Source organism: Hordeum vulgare, chromosome 2H, assembly GCF_904849725.1.
Source record: "Hordeum vulgare subsp. vulgare chromosome 2H, MorexV3_pseudomolecules_assembly, whole genome shotgun sequence".
In the NCBI taxonomy this organism is placed as follows: Eukaryota; Viridiplantae; Streptophyta; class Magnoliopsida; order Poales; family Poaceae; genus Hordeum; species Hordeum vulgare.
The window spans coordinates 246214697-246223797 of record NC_058519.1 but is presented as its reverse complement, the minus strand read 5'-3'; positions in this window follow the sequence as shown (position 1 = coordinate 246223797).

Below are 9101 nucleotides of genomic sequence, written 5' to 3'. Positions count from 1 at the left end.
GGATTCAAGAGTGACGAATTCCGACTGCTTGGTCATAGAGGTATGCCCGCACTCGGTAGTGATCGGCTATCTTTCGGGAAGATAGATTCCACGAGTTGGGCGAACAAGAGCTCTGAACTATGCATACCCAATCGATGAGTTGGGACGTATCCTCACATGCATTGAAGTCAGGACGATTAAGTCAACTTCGCAGGTTTCCTGAATGATCGGGGTCCCGCATGGGGACGAGCGAAAAGAACATTCGGCACACCTCGCCACACGCCATGGATACAGAATTCATTTGGGATATGAGGTGGGATGGGTTTTTTCGCAACTTTTGAATTGAGGGAGCGCGTGTGCGGGCGGCAGTTTCGGCAGAGACGCACGTAGTGGAAGTAGTGGGGTGACGCCCCGATTTCTATGCCTATGATGTTGTTGTCCTGCTACAGTACACACCATCCTCGGGATACTGTAGATCTTCCACCAACCGGCGATGTAATCGATGGGGAATCTCCCCGTTGGGTATTTAAGGAGTGAGGTGGCCCCTTCCTCTAGCCCTGCGCTCTCCCTCCCCTCTCCACCACTGTCGCTAGCACCCGCGGCCGGCCTAGCCCCGTGTTCACTGGTAGCGGTGGCCCCTGGCTCTTCCCCTCCCGGTGGCTCTCGGACGCGGGGCGGAGCTGCACCAGGGGTTGCTCCTAGGCGGCGGGGCTCCCCGGTGTGGCGTAGGCGGACGGAAGGGTGGCGACGGCATCGTTTGTGATGGGTTGACGCTATGGTGAGAACTGGCAGCAACGTCCCGGCCCATATTTGGGCCATGCGGGGCCCATCTGTGCCTGGGAGGGCGAACGGTGGAGCAGGTTTGTGGCAGAGCTTCCGGGAGACGGGGGAGCAGCGAAGAGTGGTTGGCTGCTGGCGGTGCCGTTCCCAGGCCGCTGCAGCATGGCCGGCAGGGCTTAGCGGGCCTGTTTCGGGCCCTGCTAGTCCATGGGTGGCCTGGTATGCCCAGCTATCGTGTCCGGTCGGTGACCGCGGCGGTGCCGGAGGCGCGGGCCTCCCACACGTCGGCGGTGGAGATGGATCTCCTCTCGCTGGTTTTTGGGTGCTGCTGCTTCATCGCTTTGCGTAGCTTTTCGGTCTCTTTGGCCTCGTGTTGGTTTTCGTGGCAATAAAAAATTAGTTATTATTATATTTCCTTGTTCATAATAATCATTTATTATCCATGCTAGAATTGTATTGATTGGAAACACAAATACATGTGTGGATACATAGACAACACACTGTCCCTAGTGAGGCTCTAGTTGACTAGTTCATTGATCAAAGATGGTCAAGGTTTCCTGGCGATAGGCATGTGTTGTCACTTGATAACGGAATCACATCATTAGGAGAATCATGTGATAGAAAAGACCGAGATTATATACGTAGCATATTGATTGTGTCATTTTATTGCTATTGTTTTCTGTGTGTCAAGTATTTGTTCCTATGACCATGAGATCATATAACTCACTGGCATCGAACGTCACAACGTAACTGGGTGACTATAAAGGTGCTCTCCAGGTATCTCCGAAGGTGTCCGTTGAGTTATTATGGATCAAACTGGGATTTGGCACTCCGTGTGACCGAGAGGTATCTCGGGGCCCACTCGGTAATACAACATCACACAAAAGCCTTGCAAGCAATGTGACTAAGTGTAAGTCACAGGATCTTGTATTACGGAACGAGTAAAGAGACTTGCCGGTAACGAGATTGAAATAGGTATGCGGATACCGACGATCAAATCTCGGGCAAGTAACATACCAAAGGAGAAAGGCAATGACATACGGGATTATATGAATCCTTGACACTGAGGTTCAACCGATAAGATCTTCGGAGAATATGTAGGATCGAAAATGGGCATCCAAGGCATGTCTACATAGTTCTCGAACCCACAGGGTCTGCACACTTAAGGTTCGATGATGTTTTAGCATAGTTGAGTAATATATGTGGTTACCGAATGTTGTTCGGAGTCCCGGATGAGATCATGGACGTCTCGAGGGTTTCCGGAATGGTCCGGAAACGAAGATTGATATATAAGATGGATTCATTTGGTTACCGGAAGGTTTTCGGGCATTACCGGGAATGTACCGGGAGTGACGAATGGATTTCGGAAGTTCACCGGGAGGGGGGCAACCCACCCGGGGGAAGCCCAATGAACATAGGGGTGGTGCACCATCCCTTAGTGGTCTGGTGGGACAGCCCAAGAGGGCCTTGGCGCCATAAGAAGAAAACCAAAGAAAGGAAAAAGGGGGGAGGTGGGAAGGAAGAGAAGGACTCCACTTTCCAATCCTATTTGGAGTAGGACTGGAGTAGGAATCCAACTCTCCTCTTAGACGGTGCCCCCTTGGGGACTTGGTCCTCAAGGAAAGCCTCCTCCCCCTCCCTCCTATAGATAGTGGTGATTTAGGGCTGATTTGTGACAACTTTTTGCCACGTGCAACTCAGATCTAGACACCATAGTTCTTCCTCTAGATCGTATTTCTGCAGAGCTCAGGAGGAGCCCTGCAGGAGTAGATCATCACCACCACCGGAGCGTCATCACGCTGCCGGAGAACTCATCTACTTCTCCGTCTTGCTTGCTGGATCAAGAAGGCCGAGATCATCGTCAAGCTGTACGTGTAATGAACGCGGAGGTGCCGTCCGTTCAGCACTAGATCGGAACGGATCGGATCGCAAGACGGCTCGTGGGACGGATCGCGGGACGGATCGTGGGACAAATCGCGGGGCGATTCATGGGACGGTTCATGGGGCGGTTCGAGGGACTTGAAGACGTTCCACTACATCAACTGTGTTTCTTAACGATTCCTGTTGTGCGATCTACAAGGGTACGTAGATCCAAATATCCTCTCGTAGATGGACATCACCATGATAGGTCTTCGTGTGCGTAGGAATTTTTTTGTTTCCCGTGCAATGTTCCCCAACAGAGACTGCGTGGATAATGGCGCAACCGTGCTGGCGCGTGTGGTTTGGCTGGTCGGCTATGGTTGGACGGTGGGGTGTGGAGTGCGGGAGAAATCCTTCTCGGTTCGTCCGGCTCTGATGCGGTGACACCGGCGGGTGCCACCATTACTTCCTGAAGGGTGTAGGTAGTACCCATCCCCTACCTCCTTCCACATGCCAGGGTAAACCCTAGGACTCGTCGGGGCAGCAGCGTCGTCGATGCCACATCCCTTCTTGGAGTTGTTGCTTGGCACGCGACGGATCGGAGCCTCGGGCTGTGGTGGTTTGTCTTCGGATAGCGCAGGGGTGGTGGATCATCCACTCTTTGTCCAGCTAACGCTGTTGGCACTTGTTTCTTTTTCGTTTTTTGGGATTGATGTGTTGTTTGCCCCAGCAATGATCTCTTTATGGTGTTTGTTGCTTTGTACACAAAGCGGGGGGTGAACCCTTTTTCGGCAAGGCGTGAGGTGGAAGCGAGAGGAGACGACGCATCAAAATCGGGTCCTTTCCATCTCTGCTGAAGTGCTCCCGCGAGAATAGATCCAGGGCAACTGGATGTCGTCCCAAGTCTTGGAGGGGCGGCTGCTGGAGCTGGAGGGTGAATGCCTGGTTGCGCAGGGGAGCTGGCGATTGCACGAGGTTGGCGAGCTAGAACCAGCGCCTCGAAACGACGAGCGAGTGCTCCTAGTGACCCACATCGAGAGAGAGTTTTCTTTGCCTTCGCAACCCTTTTCCGAGTGTTTCTTGGTTTCCTCGGGGCTCTGCTCCAGCACGTCCCCCCCAATGTTGTCTCGTATCTAGCCGCATTTGTGTCCGTGTGCGAGAATTTCCTCGGGTGTCACCCGCATTGGGGGTTGTTCAAGCGCATGTTCACGTGTCGAGTGATGACCGTGAAGAAATCTTCATTTTCAGGGGGAGAAGCAATGTGGCGCAGCTTTGTGGTGGGTTAGGCATTCACCTCAGGAGCAAGAGTAGCTTCCCCAGATGAGTTCCCACACTCGGTGAAGAACTGGTAGGATTCTTGGTTTTATTGTCAAGACGTCCCAGTTGGCGAGGGTCATTCGGGCCTCCTGCCCTATACTGTTGGTAGGATCCACCCGGCTCCTACCTTAACCTTGTCCAAGGAGGAGGAGACCGATGTAGATATCTTGATGATAGCGGTAGTTGCCTTGATCGGGAAGGGTGTGAATAGGATGGACCTCCTGGAGGTCTTCTTACAGCGTAGGATCCAGCCTCTTCACACCAGGGTCCATCCAATGTGGAAATATGAGGGGCCAGATGATCTGACTTGATTCCATCCAGAGGAGCTCAGGGAAGAGGCGTTAGAGAATAAACTCAAGGCCATTACCCAAGTAAGGGATAACACGAGGGGCTCGAGGCAAGTGCCTCCTTTCTCGGCGTGACATCAACCAATGAGGTCAGCCATCGAGCATCTATTCCGAGTGAATTTATTTTTTGTTTCAACTCCCATTTGTGATTTTGGTTCCTTCATTGGGCAGGCTTTTACGGGGCTGGTCAATTCCATACCAGCGGTTGACTGCTCGCCCATTGACGTGGAGAGTGACACTGAAAACCAAGAAACCAAGGACCCGGAGGGCTTGGAGGATGACGAAGGCGATGGACGTGACGATGAGGAGACAGAGGAGAGCAAGGAGGAGCGTTGAGACGAGATGGAATCTTCTCCGTCTGATGAAGTTTCGGTCGAGACCCGTTCCACGGCGCGCCAGGACCGTGGAGTCCATGCAGACACCCCAAAAAACTCCATTGATGGCGAAGCCGAGTGCGTGAGCAATGCCGACTCCTAGCTCCAAGTAGGGTCAGAGCAAGCCTGAGGCAGTGCCGGAGTAGGCCACCAAGAAACCCAAGATCTCAAGCTCCAAACCTCGTAAGGCCATTCTGCCGTGCATCAAGGTCGATGTGCCTGTAGCTTCGGCGTAAGTACCTTTGCCGAGTGGTTCGTTCTAGTTTGAGCAATGTCTTCTAAGTGATTATTGGGTTTTTGTTCTTTCTATTGTAGGCGTGATACTTAGACCGCTTCACTGGATCCCAAGAACTCTGACAAAGGTAGAGCCGGCGTTGATGTCGCTTCATCGAAAGGTAACCCTTGAGCTTTTCCGGTGATTCATTCAAAATTCGGGCTTTGGATATATCAGTGGCCTTTTGACTGTCTTATGGACATGTGCAGAGCCTCATGACATGATTGAACTCGATGTTGATGTCCCCTCCAAAGTTGGAGAAGTGGTGAAGCAGGCTCCGACTTCCAACCGAGTGACATTAAGGCCAAGACTCCCGTGGTGCAGGAGGACACCTCGGCTGGGGCGTCATTCGTATTGTATCCGTTGGCCACTTCGTCATCTGTCCCCAAGGATCGCAACATCTTCCAGCTCCACCATACCTCGGAGGACCAAGAGAGGCGCAGAAGGAGGCGTTGGCTCAGTTGGACGTGATGGTTGAGTGATTGAAGGAGGCATACGATGCGAATGAAGCCATGGAAAAGAACATTCAGGTAAATACTTTACGCACATATTCTTTTCTGAATCAATTCCTTAGTAGGAATCCTGAGTGGGCATGCCCAAAGGCACACCTGCCGGGTGTTTTCTTTTAGTGGGAGCGCATTGAGCGCACCCACTGGGTGTAGTCCCCGAGGCAACTGTTGAGTTGGTCAGTCGGTTGTAGTCTTTTATCTTTGTATGTTTGACAGAGTCCAGTAGGGTGCGGAGCCCTTTTCGTTCTTCCATCTTTCGAGTGGGGACACGTTGAGCGCACCCATTGGGTGTAGTCCCCGAGGATACTGTCGACTGGAGAAGTCGGCAACAGTCTCAGTTTCTTTGTTTTGATTTACAGAGGCCGGTCAGGCACTGATCCCTTATCCTCTAACATTCCAGTGGGGGCGCTGAGCGCACCCACAGTGTATAGTCCCCAAGGCTGCCGTCGACTATGGAAGTCGGTGGTAGTCTTAGATTCGCGACATAATGTTATGCCTTACTTGTATTTGTCGATTGCAAACTTCTTGTGGGCCTATGGAACACGATGACACTTTATATAAAGACTTGCACGAACTCCTACTGAGCCTTGATGCGGAGAAAGAAGAGACCAAGCGATTGGAGCAGGAAAAGCGAACAGCTGAAGAAATGTCCTCGCCATCTGACTAATGCTCCATTAGGTTTTCTTTTCTTATCCGACTGAGGTTGTCTTGTCAGATCGCCTTTCTGAGAGGCTGGAGAATTCCATTTCTCTAGTGACCATGAAGGAAGCCCTCGAGAGGAGGGATGAAGAACTCGCATCCTCATGGAAGGATGTCAAGCAGAAGACCCAGGCGGCTAAGGCCAAGCTCAAGACGGTTGGTAATTTGGAGGAAGAGAATAGTCTTCTGAAAGATGATGCAGAGAAGAGCGCGGGGGAGCTTGCCGAGCTAAAGAAGCATTACACCGAGTGGGAAACCAACGTGGAGAAAGCCACTACCAAGAAAGCTGAGCTGGATAAGTTCGTCGAGGACTTCAGTGTGGAACTCTGTGAGAAGCTCAAAGGTATGTTGAGCGTGTGAATACTTCCCCATGATCATTCTGAAATTTCCGAGTGACGTTTCTTATCCTCTGTTTTCCGTTGAGTGTAGCCTTTGCGGTCGATGTTGTAGAAGAGACGACCCTAATAGAGAGGGAGCTCGATCCCAAGAGAGGTCTTCTGAAGGACAGCGTTGCTTTGTCTCTCCTTGCGCTAAAGGATCGTGTCAATCTTTTACTCGCTTGTTTCAAGCAGCTTCAGTCAGCCGATGGGGACATTGACCAGGAGAAAGCGCTTGAAGATGCTCCTGTGAAGGATGCCCAGTCCATTGCGAACCGTGTGAAGGCCATTCCCAATGAACTTAATTCATGGAAGAAGTCATCGGTGAGGACTGGAGCTAACATTGCCCTTTCGCTCATCTACATCCATTGCAAGGGGGTGGATGAAGATAAGATGGAGAATCTTCGGGTCATCAACCGCAAAAGCGCCAAGTTTGAATATTTCATGGAGATGTTCATGGAGGCTATCACATGGATTGCAGAGGGAATCGATCTTGATACCTTCGTCAAAGAGGTGGAATCTCCGGCCTCCGAGTGATGCTCGGACGAAAAACACTTAAGCTTTAATTTGCCTTAGGATGCCAAGTGATTTTATGTAACCCCAAACATCGAGTGGGCTCTGGGCCCCCTCTTTTGCGTACCTTTAGCTAAACTTGATCCCATTTATTTGTATTTAAGTTTGGATCTTATTTGCTTGGTCGTCTTTATTGGTGTCATTTATACTCGGCCGGAAACTGGTTCGCGTCTGAGTCCCCGAGTGTGGAAGTTATCCTCACCCGAGATTGTTTTTTGACTTAGGTGAAAGCTGATTTGCGGCTAAGCCCCCAGTGAGGAGGTTGCCCTCACTCGGGATCGTTTGTGTCTTAGGAGAAAACTAGTTCACGGCTAAGTCCCCATGTGTGGAGATTGTCCTCACTCGAGATTGTTTGTAACTTAGGCAAAAACTGGTTCGCTGCTAAGCCCCCGAGTGTGGAGATTGTCCACACTGGAGATGGTTAGTGACTTAGGCGAAAAATGGTTCGCGGCTAAGCCCCCGAGTCTGGAGATTGTCCACACTCGAGATCGTTTCTCCCTAGGCGAAAGCGGAATCCCTACTTGGTATGATTTTACCTATTCATCTTGGCATCCGAATGAATATCTTGCCTTCATTCCGAACCGCTTTAAGTTAGGCAAAGTCCAGTTCACAGCTAAGCCCCCTAGTGTGAAGGCTGTCCTCACACGGAGAACGGTTTACCTTAGGCGAAATAGGTTCACTACGAAGAATGTTTGTTTTGTTCATCTTTGCATCCGAATGAATATCTTGTCTTCATTCGGGACCGCTTTAACTTAGGGGAACGATGGTTCGCAGCTAAACCCCCGAGTGTGGAGGCTTCCACGATCACTCGGGGTAGGGTCTACCTTAGGAGAAACAGGTTCGCTACCAATAAATGTTTGTTTTATTCGTCTTGGCATCTGAATGAACATCTTACCTTCATTCGGAACCGCTTTAACTTAGGCGAAGGCTGGTTCGCAGCTAAGCCCCAAGTGTGGAGGCTTCGACGATCACTCGGGGAAGGGTCTACCTTAGGCGAAATAGGTTCGCTACTGTTTTTGCAAACATGTTGATGGTATGTCCATCTTGGTGCCTGGACGAAGATCTTGTCTTCATTCGGAACCATTTTAGCTTAGCCGAAAGCTGGTTCGCAGCTAAGCCCCCGAGTGAGGAGATTCTCCGCACTCGAGGCAAGTTTTACCTTCAACAAAAACATGTTCGCAGTTAAGGATTTTCCACCCACTGGGGTGTGTTTCACCGGAGTGAAGTGTTTGTGGGTAGTTGAACAAAGTAAGCAGTTGATTCTTCTAATCATTCGGATTCATTACAAGAATGAAAAAGGAATGTTCCATGTGTAGAACTTGCGGAGCGGGTCCGTGTTCTAGGTTCTAGGTTCCTTCATGGTGTTATCGATGTTGTACAGTTGATAAGCTCCGTTGTGCAAGACTTTGGAGATGGCAAACGGCCCTTGCCACGGGGATGTGAGCTTGTGGGAGTTCCCTTGGTCCAGTCGGAGGACCAGATGCCCCTCTTGAAATGCTCGGCCCCTGACTTGTTTGTTATGGTAGCGTCGAAGGTCTTGCTGGTATGTTGTTGACTGAATGAGGCCTAGATCCCTCTCCTCCTCCACAATATCCAAATTTATCTTAGACAATTGCTACAAAAATCCTAGGTGTTGGCATTATGAAGGGACCCTGATTTCCTTTGATCTCCTCGCCCTACCACAATTCCTAGAGATTCTCCTAAGTCTATAAACTCCTTACCTACAAAAAAAATTCCATGTCATATGCAATATTTTCCATCCACAAATAATTTAGTTTTTTGTCCCATCTCATAGCTTGTGAAGCAAGTGCATCGTCGGTTTATCCATTGGAGCTGACATTATGGAAAGAGCCTCACCTAAACGAAGGATGCCTAGCCACCAATTGTCATTCTCAAACTATCTCCAAAAATCACACCAAACTATCCCAAACATCGTGTCCAAGCAAATAGCCTTGTGAAGGAACTATTTGATTTCTATATCCACATGAGCTGAAATTTATTAAGGTGCTTAA